This window comes from Crocodylus siamensis, chromosome 6 (genome assembly GCF_052110815.1).
Source record: "Crocodylus siamensis isolate JL-2025a chromosome 6, ASM5211081v1, whole genome shotgun sequence".
NCBI lineage: Eukaryota > Metazoa > Chordata > Crocodylia > Crocodylidae > Crocodylus > Crocodylus siamensis.
Window position 1 is genome coordinate 26,819,152 of NC_143400.1, and position 16,241 is coordinate 26,835,392.

Genomic DNA, 16,241 nt, shown 5'->3' on the forward strand with positions numbered 1-16,241 from the left:
CTGCTTCATTTTCCAAGCATCACTCCCTGCTCCGCATTCACAGTTTAACCCTGTCACAGAAACTGAGCTATATTTTTGCTCACTCCAGTACTGTAGGCATGAGGACAGCTGGAGGGTGCTCTGCCATCATCAGCTCATGGGGTGTTGGTTTGAGTGCTTTGATAGGAAGCAGGAGATACAGGTTAAGGCTCCCTTTTGGGCAGAGGTGGTCCAAAACCCGTCCCCCATTCCTTGGCCAAAACCCCAAACCACAACAGGTTGCATTCAATTTCCATTTGGTTGACTAAGTAGCAGGGTTTTAGTTGCACAAGTGCCATTATACTTCATGACTTACTCCATGTTATTCCCAGAACACATCAGGCATTACTAAGGCCTCTTCCTGATGCTGCTTTTGAAGCTGAGACACTGCCCCTTGCATTTACTAGCTATTGGAGAGAAATGGATGAAGGATAGTGTAGACTTTCTGCCCCAATGGGTGCAAGATTTCAGGCTGGACTGGAAGTTCCCTTCCCGTCCATGCCAGGAGCTACTGCACTGAACCACACAACCTTAGGCATGCCTTTCTTCTCCTCTCCCCATGTATCTACTTTCTTGCCTGTTCAGAGGGCCAGCTTCAAGAGAAACACAGGGAATGCTTTAGTTTGACGAGGTTCTTTGGGCAAATCCAGTATCTTTTATTAGGCCAACTCAAATAGTTAAAATTGTATAGCGACAAGTCAAAGTGATGTAGGTTCAAATCTTCTTTGGGCAAGTGTCCTAACTACTCTATTACCAGGGCTACTGGCCCAGGCTCCACTCCTTTTTATCTAACACCTCCTAGTTCTGGTTTTGTAACGTTTCTGATCTCAAGCCTTAGATGCCTTAGGTATATATCCACAAGGGTCATGTATATGTAGCTGCAAATGTGCCTGGCTAGTTTATGGATTATAGCACATGTTCATTCTGCCTACCCAAACAAGTCCCCTGGGCTTGGAAATAAAATGACTACTTGTGCGTAAGTGCCAAAACTGCTTCTTAAACGACCAAAGGGAAACAGGAGGCTACAGCCTCTCCTCACAAGCCCGCGGACTGAAAGATGGGAGGGCCTTCTTCCTCCATTTTACTTCCAGCATACCAGATCATCCTAATCTGCCACCTGTGCAAATGCAGCCCAAACTTTGTGCAGGTGACAACAAATGCCAATATGCAGCTATGTAAGTGTCCTTCAGGCACATGAACCTGAACTAGACTCTAGCCCAAAGGCACGTACCGCCGGGGAAGAACTGGGGCACAACATGGGTTCGCTCGTCTTCCAGTGAGGAATCCAAAATCTATTTCCGACTCCGTCATCCCAGTGGTTTTGTGGGTCAGGCCAGTGCTCTCCAAGAGGCCCTTCGCCCTTTTAATGGTATTTGCCACAAACAAAGATTTTCCTAAAATTGAGAGAGATGGTTGGAAATCAGTTTCTCCTGGTGAAAATCACTCATAAATCTAGTGAGTCAGTAAGTCCAGAGCTCAGGCCAGTGTGAACCTGCCATGCTTCCACTGGAGCGTGTTGCTGTACCCACATAGGCAAACCAAAGATCTGGCTTTTTTCTTTTATCTGGGAGCCTCAGAAGCTTTCCACACTGAAAAATTTTGCCCTCCCTTCCTAGAATGGGCCTGGCACATTTGCTAGAATATGGATGGCTGCTGCAATACTGTAGTTGTGAGAGGCAAAGATTTTTGCAGATGATGTTTTATGGAGCAACAGTATAGTGGGGAGGCATACAGATATTTGGGTACCAAATATCTCTGCCTATATTCCTCTGAATTGTACAGCTGATCCATAAAAAAAAAAAATACTCACAAAAAGTATTGCTGGCTATGAAATCCAATGCCCGGGGACACCAATACAGATCCAAGTCCTGGAACTCCATCAGGGAAGTTCCTCAATGAAGTGAAACGCAGGGCAGACTTTCTGCCCTTTCCTCAAGGCACGTGCTTCTTGCCCCCCAGCAGGGAAGGAGATTGTTTAGGTGTTTCTCTGATGACTGAACAGTCCCAGAGCCAGCTATGAGGTAGAGTTCACTTGCCCAACAATGACCAAAGCTATTTAAGGAGCCCATGACTCCAGTTGCTCCTCTCCTCCATCTTCCAGCACCCCAAAACACATAAATACTCTGTGTTCGACCAACAGAAGGGACTTTAATCGTGCTCCATCTCCCAGTTCTGATACAGATAATGGCCAGAAGAAGTCTAGCTCCTAACACAAATGTAGTTTGTATTCATCAGAACAAGTATAAGGCAGACTAAAGTTCTGCTAAAACCTACCCATGCCGGCTTCCTCTGAAAAAACAACTTCATATTCTGCTGATGGGGCTCTTCATTCAAAGGCCTGACTGACAGGTGCCATGGGTACCGTCAGGTGTGTCCTCAGGTATTTCTGAATGTCTGCTTCTGAGTTGCAGGAAAGAGAAACTTCATAGTTGTCAAAGGCCGTGATAATATAAGAATTGTGAGCTTTGGCATCACAGAAGATAAGGAACCTGTAGTCAGGGACACTGGAGGACTGCGCCAAGTGGAAAAACTGGAACTCCAGCTGTTTGGAAACTTTGTAAACCAATTTGTTTGCACCCAGCAAGCAGTAGATCTTCTTGTGTTTGGAGCCTGGGGAAAGAGATCTCCTGACAATCAGCTCAATGTCTTCCTCTTGGGTCTCAGACGTACACACCGGGACTTCTTCGTATGTTGGAAGAAGTGCCTTTTCTGTGCATCGGTAGACAGACAGCATGTAGCGCAGCATCTCTTCTTCTTTACACATGACAAGATGAGGTCTTCCTGCTTCAAAACCCACCGGCAAATTTCTCTCAATTCAACAGGTTTCAGCAGTTGCTAAACGTTTCAGCATTTCATACAAAATGTCCAGACTGATGTACCTGTCTGACACCAGGCCAGTGAGCCTGGTGCAGTAGGCATCCCAGAGCAGGTTTGCCTTGTCTTGGATAGATGGCAAGCTCTCAAATGAAACAGCCAATGTATCTTTTGTAAGACTGCTGAAAGCATACTGCTCTGCTTCTGTGCTCCTCTTTTTAAACTTCTTTGAATTCTACAGAAAATCCTCTCTCTGCTCATCACATAACTTGCTTAACTTTTCAATCTCTTCCTCATTCTCGCCATGTTCCAAGTCATATTCCATGAGCATCTCTTCAGTAATGGCAAAATTTGGGGAGTAACTTTGCAGTCCAGCCTTAACTACTGATTCATCACACCCAGAGTCAACAAGACTTTGGATAAACTGAGGAAATTTAAGTATAGCTGAGCCAAGTCATTGATTGTTCATCTTCCCCTGCCATACTGATGGATTCTGCTGGAGTTTCAAGTACTTTGTTTAGTGCATCTCTGATATCTTCTACCATAAGGTCATAAGGTCATGCTTGAATACTGAAAGCACATTAAGAACCTGCAAATCCACTTCTGTTTTATTTGGTGTGGCCAGCTTGCTACATAAGTAGAAGAGCTGGCGAGCAGTGAACATGTTGAGATGGTAGTAATTGTTCCTTTGAGTCTCCAGATATTTCTTCCACTCTACGAGACAACGCTCCATGGATTTGCATATGCCACTTAACACTTCCAGGAAAGGCCTGTTGCTCTGAGCGAGGACTCAAGATATTCCAAATTCTACATAGATATTACAAAGTGATATTGTGCTTGTGGCCACAGTCAACTTGAGCTTTCCAGTCTATGAAAAGGATGTTGCCAACATCAAGAAGCTCCAAATCCAGCTTTCCAACCATTTTGACTTTTTTCCAGGACCTGCCAATTGTCAAAACACATCATGAGAAAACAGAATGGACAAAATAAGGCTTCTCTGTATGAGCATTAGTACAAATATCCCACTTCCTTCTGAGGAACTTTACAAATTAGTTTGGTTAATTCAGAACGTTAATGTGAGGATTCTTCTTGGGACATCAAAGCCTCTCCATTTCTACAGCAGAAAAACAACAAAGTTCCTGCTTTCTGTGAGAAACGTCAGTATTTCATCAAGGAAAAAAAACAACCCTGTAAAAATATTTCTGCTGGGACAACCAGCCCCAGTGCCTCTGGGCATTTGTAGTTCCCTTGCTTCACCTCATTTTCCTGCGAGAGCTAGGCTCCTGGAATGGACTACATGCTGCCCAATGGCTAAGAGACTCCCATGACAAAAATCACCTCTCCATTCCTCAAAAGTGATAAAAAAATCAGGAGGCATCATCAACATAAAGGAGAAATGGGACATCATATTGAAAAAAAAAAAACTGTAGGACCTGAAGAACTGAAGCAACAGACATGGCAGCAAACAGTGCAGAGTGCAAGACCATGTGCATAAGCCTAGATCCACATGGACCGACGTGCACTCGCCCCCCTGCTCCACCTGGTGCAAGTCAGGATGTTTTTGGTGTTCTGGGCATTATTCCTGGTTGCTGTGTGAGAGGGTTGTTTGCAAAATTATTAAGGTTATGTTAGACAAATGCCTGTAAGGAATGGCTTAAATAGAGATCATCTGCCCTGAGCAGGGGGGTGGACTAGGTGATTGATCACCTGAAGTGCCTTCCAGACCTACTGCTCGGGGATTCTCTGGCTTTGGCGATTCTCAGGGTCAGTACCCCTAAATTTTAGGCATGTAGTCCCCTGAGTAGAGCCTCACAACAAAAAGTAAAGTAGCTACATCCCCTATGCTGTGCTTGAGGAATATTATGTGCCTCAGAATAAGGTTAAACACTCAACTTTCTGATCATAGCACCACTGGGAAATGCTACTGAGAAGGGCGTATATGAAATCTCATTTCTCCCTGGGGATTAGAAACACATCTCAGGCCTGAAGAGAACTGTATAAATCAAGTCCAGATTCACAGCCCAGAAATCTCTCTTGTAGTTGCATGCCTGATTTACCATTTTAAAACAGAAAACTAGTGTACTCCCTTCCTTTTAAATATTGTGGGGCTGGTGGGACCTTTTACTATAATAATCTAGCAGAAACGGCAATTACCTAAGAGGTGGGATACTTCATAGCTTCATAGTTTCTAGGGTCAGAAGGGACCTGAGTAGATCATCTAGTCCAACCCCCTGCCGTGGCAGGAAAGAGTACTGGGGTGAAACGACCCCAGCAAGGTGTACATCCAGCCTCCTCTTAAAGCCCCCCAGGGTAGGAGCCAGCACCACTTCTCTTGGAAGTTGGTTCCAGACCCTAGCCGCCCTGACCGTGAAGTAGCGCCTCCTGATATCTAACCTGAACCTCCCCTCTGCCAGCTTGTGACTGTTATTCCTGGTCACTCCTGGCGGTGCTCGGGGGAACAGGGACTCCCCCAATGCCTGCTGGTCCCCCCTGACTAATTTGTAACAGGCCACGAGATCCCCCCTCAGCCTTCTCTTGTGGAGGCTGAACAGGTTCAGGTCCCATAGCCTCTCCTTGTAGCGCCTGCCCTGCTGCCCCCTGACCATGTGAGCGGCCTCCTCTGGACCCTCTCCATGCTGTCCACATCCCTCTTGAAGTGCGGCGCCCAGAACTGGATGCAGTACTCCAGCTGTGGCCTGACCAGTGCCACATAGAGGGGGAGGATCACCTCCTTGGACCTGCTCGAGATGCATCTGTGGATGCACGACAAGGTGTGGTTGGCCTTCCTGATCGTGTCCCCACACTGCTGGCCCGTGTTCATCTTGGAGTCAATGATGACTCCAAGATCCTTTTCTGTCTCTGCACGGATGAGAAGGGAGTTCCCCAGCCTGTAGGCATGGTGCTCGTTCTTCCTCCCCAGGTGCATCACTGCACTTGTCGGTGTTGAATCCCATCCTATTCTCATCTGCCCACCCCTGTAACCTGTCTAGGTCCAATTGTACCTTATTCCTCCCTTCTAGCATGCCAACATCCCCCCCACATCTTAGTGACTTCATTTCCTCCCTCCACCGTGGGTCCAAACCTACATTTCCCACCCTGTAGAGAGGGCCTTATTCACCAAGCTAGAGCCTACCCAAGAGACATCCCTCACATTGAAGGAAGTCCGCTACTCAGCAATGCAAACAAGGTTCATTCAGACAGACAAAGAAGAAGATACTGATTCTGTACCCCAGTGGGTTAGGAAGCCGGGCAGTAAAATGGAGGCCTAGGTTTGACTTCTGAACAGTTTATGCATTTGATATTAGGAAGTCACTGGATTAAAAAAAGAATTAGAGAAGAAAAAACAATCCTCAGACTAGGGACTAGTACTTAGGCTTGCCTTGCTTGGTGTGACTAATGTCCCCTAGATGTCATAATTATGCCATGATGAACGTGGTAATTATGGCTTAAATAGAAAATTGGGTGCACAGGTAGCACCCTTAAGGTACCATAAAATAGGGAACAAGGCATAAAAATGTTCCGCATACAATGTGGACCATTTCTATGGCTTGTTTGTATGGCACCTTAAATTTAATGTGTGGCCAGTGGCTGATGGTCACCTGATCATTAGCCCAGCCAGAGGCTGGATGGGAGTGAGCCAAAGGGCCTTCCCCACTGGGGATTTTAAGCCTGTATCAGGCAGCCTAAGCTGGGTCACCCAATGCTGGAAAGCAGAAGCCCCCAGCAACAGGGGTGCGGGGGTGAGAGGCAAGAGCCTCTGGCTTACCCCACCAGTGCTATAACCCTGCACAGAGTATCACTGGCTGGGCACCTGGACACAGGAGAGCTAGAGGCTCCTGGTGAGAGAAGCAGAGGACTCTCCATGCCGGGCTGCCCAGCTACAGCTGTTTGGCAAAGGGCCTAAAGTCCCCAGCTGGGGGAAGCCTCTGCTTCTCTGTGCTGGGACTTTATACCCTGAACTGGGCAGCTCTAGCCAGCTGGTCCAAGACTGTGCTGTAGTCTGGGACTGGCCACAGTGCAGTCCCTGTTAGGCTGGCAATCAGCTGATTATTTCATGGCAGTGACCACCCCGGGGCTGGCTTCAGATCATGGTGTAGTTACCGGACCCAGCCAACAATCAGCTGATTGTCAGCCTGATGGGGACCACACCAGGGCTGGCTCCAGACCCCTGTGCTGTCCCCTAGCTCAGCTGATAGACAGCTGACTGTCAGGCAACTTGGTCCAAGAGGAGACTGGGATTGTAATCCCAGGGACAGTACTATCTTACTGCGGCAAAAATTAGTTTGGTGAACTGTAATAACATTGTACATGTAGGCTGTGATGCTTCACAGCATAGCAAATTAGTCTACTGCCCAGTTAAGCACATGTGTAGATGCATCCATTAACTACTAATTTATGAGGTCAGGTTACCTGCTTTTCTTATAACTCTGTAGCTCTTTCTCTGTTTGCTAAACAGTGAGGTGACTTCACCAGGAGCGGTTTGTGCCCCACCAAAGCTCGTCTGCACCCCAGTGGTTAGAGAACGTTCCCCTCCCCACTCCACAGGCCTTCTGCCCTCTCTCCCCAGCCCCAGAATAATTTTTTTTCCAGATTTCCCACTTCTTCTGTGCAATGTACCTACTAGGCTATTCTACAAAAGTTGGTGAAACTACTAACTTGGGCCAAGTTTTTAACGAAAGTTGCCATGGCTGCTGCGTTTTGTGCTGGATTAGATGCTGACAGTGTATCTTGAATGTCCTCAGGGCACAGCTATTGGTTTGGGCTCAGTCAGGATGAAAGGCAGAGGAACCAATACGATTAAGCTATGAACAGGCTTCAGTGGGAGATAGGTGCAGACTCTTTCAGCCATGCCAAGATAGCGATCAGTCAATACTTGTGCACCATGCTGGGGAAATGCAGCTCCCCTCAAAAGGCAGCAAAATATTAAGGAATGAGAAAAACCACATTTTCCAACGAAGGCAGTGCATCTACATTTACCTTTAAGAACCTTTTCACCGCATCTTGCCCCTGTTCAACCTTTGTGGCTATCGGCATGAGTTTGTTCTGCAATTCTGTGAGCTGAGCAAGGCTATACGCCTTCTTGGCTGTACCATCTTGCCGGGAAGCACTTTTGGCATCATCCTCTGGCAGTTCCAATGAAATACAAGCATCAAGAGAAGGCTGGAAAACAGAAAAAAAGAGGATAAAAATGGCCATGCTGTTGCACAATACAAAACATGACAAAATCCATTATTCTACAAGGGGTCTGCTTGTACTAACCTATTCACATTTCCAAGTGTGAGAAAGTAAAAGGAGAAAAAACATATAAAGGGAAGGGCAGGAGGGAGGGGTGACTTTGAGATTGTTTGAGAATCCAAAAATCACTTGAAAAAGAGAAGGTCTCATATCTAATTCCAGACTGCATTTACCTTAAGCTTCTGAGGTGCAGAGATGATAAAAATCCCTTTGCTATTGATGGCTCTAGCTTGAGACACAGAGGAGCGCTCTACAGACCCATGACAGTCATGGACCATTTGCAGCCATTCTTTGTTGAGACAGGAAGCCCTCTAGAAAAAACAGAAGTAGTTTGCTGCTTCAGAAGTAGAAGAATGTAGCTGACACCTTAAAAGCATTCGCTTGCCCAGACACCCGTGAAACCCCAAACATCGCTGTGCTCACTCCCCTCAGAGACATTTGTAGATATATCCTATCAGCCCAATGGATAGAAAGAATGATTCTCCTGCCCCTATTAGAGGTGGGAAGGCTGAGGATCACAAGGATTGTGAAATAGGTGGTGGACTCTCCATCCTTGGAGGTTTTTAAGACCCGGCTAGACAAAGCCTTGGCTGGGATGATGTAGTTGGGGCTATTCCCGCTTGGAGCAGGGGGCTGGACTAGATGTGACCTCCCGAGGTCTCTCCCAGCCCTCATTTTCTATGAGTCTGTGACTCATATGTCTGTGTACTGGACTGGAAAAGACCCTGAGGTACTCTCAGATATAATTCTATTTCATTCCCATTCTTCCTGCATATCCACTTCCCTCTCCATTGAAGAACAGAGCAGAACTGTAGTTATAAGTACTAATCACAAACAAAAAAATTAAACTATAAGCCAACACAGTGGCCACATCTATACGTGCAGTTTGCTGTGGAGTGGACTAATTAGCTGCGGCGTAAAGTATCACCATCTACACATGCAACACTATTAGGCCACAGTAAACTAATTCACGCTGCAGTAGGATAGTACTGTGGGGGAGACTGCTATCTTATGCAGAGGTAATTAACTGTGATTAAACACACATATAGAAGCTGACTGTCGGTGTAAATTGTGCCTGGTCAGTAGGGAGCCAAACTCCTGCCTGCTGCCTTCTCACATGGCTCAGCACCTTCAGCACCCTCATGCCCCAGCCAGCCCCTCTGCCACTGGATGCCACCACCTGCAGCTGACACCCCATGACCCCTATCAGCCTGGGCCTAGTGTCAACTGCTCCAGCCCAGCTCAAATTGCTGTTGTCCTGGGTGCACATGTAGATACTGCACCCGGGAGTAGTTTTCTCCAGACTTTATTGCTTTGAATTAATTGCACACATAGCTCCACTCAGTTGTATCAATCTAAATGCACTTGCCCTCCCACAGCTATTCATATCTGGGAAGAGAAATACACTATTCCAGTCTTAGGTACATTTATACCAGTATGGGCATTTCTACATTCAGGACTGCATCAACTTAACTATTCGGGTTAAAAACACATCCCTCACAGAAATCACGACACTAGAACAAACATGGGGTGTAGAACAAGAATGATAGTTTAAAAACAGCATCACTGGCTTAGGTGCCACTTTCAAAGGAGAACTAAGGATTGAGCAGGAGACCTGATGCGAATAGCTGATATTTCAATTTGCTGGTTTAATGGAAAGCTGTTTTTTGTTTGTTTTAATGTTTGGAGCCAACCCAAAATGGATCATCAAGATTAAAAGAAAAATCATTTGAGTTTGATCTTTTGTTTAATGTTCATTTTTTTCATTTCTTTTTTTTTTAGAAAAAATTCAAAGGAAATACTTGTTTTGTAAACATTTGTGTTTTTACTTTTTAAAAATGTATTTTGGCTGATATGATTTAGTACCAATTCACACGATTTGGGTTAATCGCAAATAGCATTTTTTTTGGTAAAACGTTATGCAAAATTATTCTCTCGGCTCTACTTAGGATCTTACATTTCATTAACTTTTGAAAGAAACTTCGAGTCCTAATCCTCTTACTCATTTATGAAAACTTTACCCGATGCCTTGAAGTCACCTCCTGCAGAATACCACTGACTATTAAGTGGCACAGTATCTAAAATGTGTGCTTGGAAAAGAAAAATCATAGCAAAACATACTAGCTTCTCTGGAAGTTTATCATCATTTACTATAGCTTCTTTGATGGGCTGTAAAGCTGCACAGAAGTCTTCAAAACCCGATGTAGTCAAAAATGATGGGCCCAGAGACAGAGAGAGCATCTCGGACGAACCGCACTTTATCGATGTCCATGTCATTTTCTCCTGCAGAAATAGATGCCAAGTCCACAAACGTGGGAAGTTCTGTTTTGTCTGAAAGAAATAAAAATCCGGTGACAGGCGTGATAAGCTATCCAGAAATTGAACTATTTTGAGTTAACATGAACCAAAAAGTTGCACAAAGAGTCTATTTATAATTGTGACACCTGTCCTCTCCAAAGGTGAGAAATCCTTACTGTTTGCACAACCAAATAGATGTGTGTGAAGAGGCTGACAGCACCTCTTCAGAGGAGAAGTATGGTCCATGCTGGAGCTTACCTGCAAGTGCAGCAACGATGCCGAGGAGGGCGCTCACCCCAGTGTTCAGGCGAACCTGGACAGGGATGAAGATGCTCTTCCCTGGGAACAGGGTTTGAGACGGAGACGCTCAGTGAGCTCAGAGGAGAGCTGCTGTCCATCAAACACAGCAGCGGTGAGGGTTAGAAGCCTGAAGGCTGTGGACTGCAAAGGGAAGCCTGAATATACAGGGAAGTTTTTGGTTTTTCTTTTCTGCTGAGCTTCATTTGCAATGTGGGTCTTAAGACTGTGTAGCCCCAGAGGGCACTGACTCACATTAATTAAGGAGTCCCTGAGGCAAGCCTAGCCAGTGGAAGAGGGACTGCAGTTAAAGGGACCACACCTGTGGGGTAGCATCAGTAGAAGTCCTGAGTTTGGGTTTTTGGGTGTGATTTTTTTCCTCTCTTCTTACCGAAAAGAGGAGGGAAAACATGGGGGGGGGTTGTCATGATGAGTGGAGGCATCCCCTCCGGATGGCTGGATTCCGGGCATCAAGCCCAAGAAGAGAGGGGACAAAAAAAGAAAATAGATAGGATTTGTTCAAGTTATCAGACCAGGAAAATAAGTCGAGGGTCTGAGTTCTGGACAGTTTAAAGACTTTTTTCCATTTCAGAGGTAACGCACCTGAAGGGAAATGACAACTAGCCTTGAGGTAGAGGGGACCACATGCATATCTTCCGGATTATACCTGTTACTGTGATAACAACTAAGGCTGTGCGAAGCTTCAGGAGCCATTTCAATTCGGAGGAGATTCAGCCCAATTTGGTGGCCAAATTTCTAAATCCAAATCAAATTGGGCAACCCATTCAAAGGTCTGAATCAAATCAGAAGCCTCCAAATAGATTTGGACATTCGGCCATAGGCTCTACAGGCACTTCTGCACGATGCTGGACACAGCTGCCTCCAGCTGATCAGTCTGTTGCAGTGGGTGGCAGGGGGAGGGAAGGGATATGGGGTGGGGGCAGATCAATGCCCCCACAGCAAGGGAGGGATTGGGGCTGGGACAAGCTGCTCAGCTGGCGCATCAGGGTGCGGGGCTCGGGGAGGAGGGCACCCACCACTGCATGCTGCCACATGTCGCTGGTCCGGGAGCTGCTCTTCTGGCGGCTCTCACCACTGGTCCAGGAGGGCATGGGAACAGGCGTGTGCCCCCAGATCTGTGTGGGGCAGGCTGGGCCGGGCTGTGCTCTGGGAGGTTAGCCCCAGTTGCCCACCGCCAGGCTGCGCTCCACAGGGCAGGTGGAGCCCGGGCTGCAGCCTGCACAGCAAGTCCCAGCTGCCCACCGCCGGGCTGTGCTGTGTGGGGCGGAGCAGAGCCAGGGCTGCGCTCCGGGCCGCGGCTGGGGCTACCCACCCAGAGCACAGCCAGGCTCTGCTCCACCCCACACAGCACAGCCCGGCGGTGGGCAGCTGGGGCTAGCCTCCCAGAGCGTGGCCTGGCCTGGCCCGGCCTGGCCCAGCCCGCCCCGCGCAGATCCGGGGGCATATGCCCGCTCCCATGCCCTCCCAGACCGCTGGCGAGAGCTGCCGGGGGAGCCACCAGAAGTGCAGGTCCCAGACCGGGGGTGCACAATGGTGTGCAGGGGTGGGAGCCCCCCTCCCCAAGTCCCACACACCCCTGCCCCGGCTGGGCAGCTTGCCCCAGCGCCAATCCCTCCCTCCTGTGGGGGTGTTGATCTACCCCCCCACCCCCCCTTTCCTTCCCCCCTCCACCCACAACAGACATACGAGCTGGAGGCAGCTGTGTCCAGTGTCATCGAGGACTACCAGTATAATCTATGGCTGAATCTCCAAATCTCTCTGAATCTCTATCAGCCGAATCAAATCAGGACAGTGATTTGAATCACCAAATCGAATCCACGTCCTTCCAGATCAGTTGAATCCAAAGCAAATACTTGCTACTTTGCACAGGCCTAATACCAACTAGTTTTTGTCCAAAGCTTTTCAGTGGCAGGACACTGAAAGTGTCCTTGTCCCTGTGCTTTTCCTGTGTGTTTTTGATGATCTGGGCAGCATGCCTGGTGATTATATGTGAGAGTTGTTCATGAAGTTTTTATGACTAGGTTAAGCAAATACTTGTCTAGGATGATGGGGATAGAAATTATCCTACCTTAAGAAGAGGGTTGGACTAAATGACTTGCTGAGGCCCCTACAACTGTCATAGGTATTTATAAGGGTTTATAAAGTTAATGGTGATATGACGAGATAATGCTGAAAGGAGAACTACTGGGCTGAAAGAAGATTACTAATGAAACTTCCATAAGGATCAATCTTGGGACCAATCTTATTTAATACTTTCATTAGTGAGACTGCCCGAAAAAGTTACGGTGTGCTAACTGAATTTGCTGACAACAGCAAACTTTGAATTCCTCATTAATACAAAGATAGCATGGAATTTCATATGGCAATAACTGAATGAAGTGTGGAGCTAGAGAAACCAGAAAAGAGATCAAATGTAATAGTACAAAGTACAGTTTTGGGTACCACACTTCAGAAAAGACTTGACCAAATCAGAAAGAGTCCAATGGAGAGCAACAAAAATGATCCAACGTCTACGAAGAGTGATGTATGAGGAAAGGTTGAAGATTTCAGACTGTTCAGTCTGGAGGACAAAATGGGATTCGATTTCCAGCTTCTCTGGTTATAACCACTCGTTCTGTTGTAAGAGTGGTTATAAAAGAGGATGGGGAGAGAGTGTTCTCTATGACAGGAGGGGGCAGGACAAGATCTAGCACTCCTAAACTGTGACAAAGGAAGTATAGGTTGCATGTTAGGAAGAACTTTCTCTCTCTGAGAATGATAAGGCATCAAACACATTGTGGAATCTCCATCTGTGGATGTTTTTAGGAACAGGTTAGACCAGGGGTGTTAAGCATACGCTGTGTGGGCTGGCTAATGTCCTCAAACCTGGGTCATCTGTCCTGAAGATCTTCCCTCTGCTCTTGCCCTGGTGGCGAACTTCCCAGACCTGTGGCTCTTGCTGTTGCGGTGGGGCTTCAGCCTGCAGTGTTGCTGGGACTGCCAGCACCCCAACCCTTGCTGGGTCACTGGCTGCCACTGTGAAAACCCTGCATTCATGGCCACAGCCCACGGGGATGGGGCTTCCACCTGCATTGTGTTGGGGCTGCCTGTACCCTTGCAAGGTCAGGGGCTACTGGCTGCCACCACTGGAAACCCCTCCAATATAACCAGAGCTCTGGCCACAGTGGTATGGTTTGTGCCAGTGGTGCCACTGGGGCTGCCCATGACCTGACTCTTGAAGGGGGCATTGGCTATCAGTGTGGCCAGAGCCCTGGCAGGACTTCTTTCCCTGGTGATGCCAAGGCTGCCTATATGTAAGCCAGGGTGCAGTCCTTGAACCAATTTGATTTTGATACCTATGGGTTAGACAAATGCTTGTCTAGGATGGCTTAGAAAGGGATGAGAGGCGACAGGACCTGAACCTATTCAGCTTCCACGAGAGAAGGCCGAGGGGGATCTAGTGGCCTGTTACAAACTAGTCAGCGGGGACCAGCAGGCACTGGGGGAGTCCCTGTTCCCCCGAGCACTGCCAGGAGTGACCAGGAATAACAGTCACAAGCTGGCAGAAGGGAGATCTGGAACCAACTTCCAAGAGAAGTGGTGCTGGCTCCTACCCTGGGGGTCTTTAAAAGGAGGCTGGATGAACACCTTGCTGGGGTCATTTGACCCCAGTACTCTTTCCTGCCATGGCAGGGGTTGGACTAGATGATCTACTCAGGTCCCTTCCGACCCTAGAAACTATGAAACTATGTATTTGATTCAGATTTGGATTTGGCCGATCCAGGGGACAGTGTTTTGAGTCAATGATTCAAATCACTGTCCTGATTTGATTTGGTCGAATCTGATTCAGAGATTTGGCTGCTGTGGGGGACAGAGGGGCTGGAAGAGTAGGGAAGGGATGGGGCTGGCACGGGTCCCCCAACAGTCCCCTCCCCGCTCCCCCTACTCACCAGTTTGGAGTCCAGCTGCAGCTCCCTGCCGCAGCCACCAGGGACTGCCCAAATCATCAGAGCTCTCCGAATCTTTTCCGAAGACTCAGAGAGTTTGTAATCGATTCAGACCTTTTAACTGGTCCCGATTCAATTCGGATTCAGCGATTCGGCCACCGAAATCTCCTCCGAATCAAATCACCACCCAAAACTTCGCACAGCCCCACCGCCCAACCTTAGTTTTCTCTAATTCTAAGATCTCACACTTACGAACGGATAAGATCTTCTGCTATATGCTGTGAGTTTCTCTTTTGTAAACAGCCAGTGAGAAGAAAGATCTGGGTGTATTTGTCGTTTGTAGGGTGACTCTGAGCCACCAATTTGACATGGTAGTGAAAAAGGGAAATGCATTCCTTCAGTATAGTAAGCAAAGTGTTTCCAGAAGAGCCAGGGCAGCATTGGTGCCACTGTATATAGGACTAATAAAACCCCATCCGGAACACTATGTACAATCCTGGTCATCTATATTCAAGAAAGATTAATGCAACTTAGGAGAGCAGGAAATTTGACTCTATGAACCCAGAAACTGCTACTACTCCAAAGCTCCTACAGTGCTCTGTCTATTGATGCTTCTGTGTAGCTCACCTTTTATTATATCTTTGACCCAAGAGAAAAAATTTTTTTGGAACATTCAAGGAGTTCTTTCAAGAAGTGCAGTACATCTGGTGATAAGTTCCTCAAAGTCTCTTCCACCTTCATGACATTATTGGTTATATAATCAAGTCTCTTAGTTTCATAGTTAGTAGGGTTGGAAGGGACCTAAGCAGATCATCGAGTCCAACCCCCTGCCATGGCAGGAAAGAGTACTGGGGTCAAACGACCCCAGCAAGGTGTTCATCTAACCTCCTCTTAAAGACCCCCAGGGTAGGAGCCAGCACCACTTCTCTTGGAAGTTGGTTCCAGATCCTAGCTGCCCTGACCATGAAGTAGCACCTCCTGATATCTAGCCTGAATCTCCCCTCTGCCAGCTTGTAACTGTTATTCCTGGTCACTTCTGGAAGTGCTCGGGGGAACTGGGACTCCTGTAGAAGAGAACACACGCTTACCTTTAGGGGAATGGTGGAGCCCATCCCACCCGAGCATGTCTCTCATTGTGATGTGCAAGTCATTGTCAAGGAAGCCAAAGCCCGCCTCTAGACACCATTCCCAAAGTCGCCCGCTGCTCTCTGTGATGTACGTTGCATGCCGTCTTCCATGTCCGCTCACTGGTAGAACAGAAGAGAAAAGCACCTGTGCACCTACCTCCTTCAGCACGCCCCCCAGAGCATGGTAGTCTTGTTGTTGAAGTCCTCCTCATTCTGTTAAAATATGACATATAGAATTGGGTTTCTCAGCAAATAAATGAGATAAGCATTTATCTAATAAACATCCAGAGCTAAATATCCCTGGCTACTCTGGAGGATTTCCAAAGGGGTAGTCAAGAGACAGACCTGTGTTGATTTTACTGTATCAGTTTCTTAAGTCCATCCCCCCTGCTTGTGCCAGGCTGTATGTGGGTTCTTCTTTCAGAATACAAATATATAATTTGTTTTTTTACGGAAAATCCGTTAAGATTTTAGTCACATACCCTAAAACAGAGTGGTTAAATTA

At 47.2% G+C, this 16,241-nt stretch overlaps 1 protein-coding gene across 1 annotated transcript in view; it reads right to left on the bottom strand.

Moving 5' to 3' along the window:
- LOC149861912 (uncharacterized) overlaps nt 1-16,241 on the bottom strand; it is a 115,669-nt gene that overhangs the window by 32,538 nt on the left and 66,890 nt on the right. The window contains exons 27-32 of the mRNA XM_090054787.1: nt 15,698-15,949; nt 10,189-10,398; nt 8,241-8,378; nt 7,810-7,992; nt 2,293-3,774; nt 1,250-1,412 (exon numbers count right to left, since the gene is read on the bottom strand). The gene's annotated coding sequence lies outside the window, so the exon portion shown is untranslated. The remainder of the gene's footprint in view (nt 1-1,249; nt 1,413-2,292; nt 3,775-7,809; nt 7,993-8,240; nt 8,379-10,188; nt 10,399-15,697; nt 15,950-16,241) is intronic.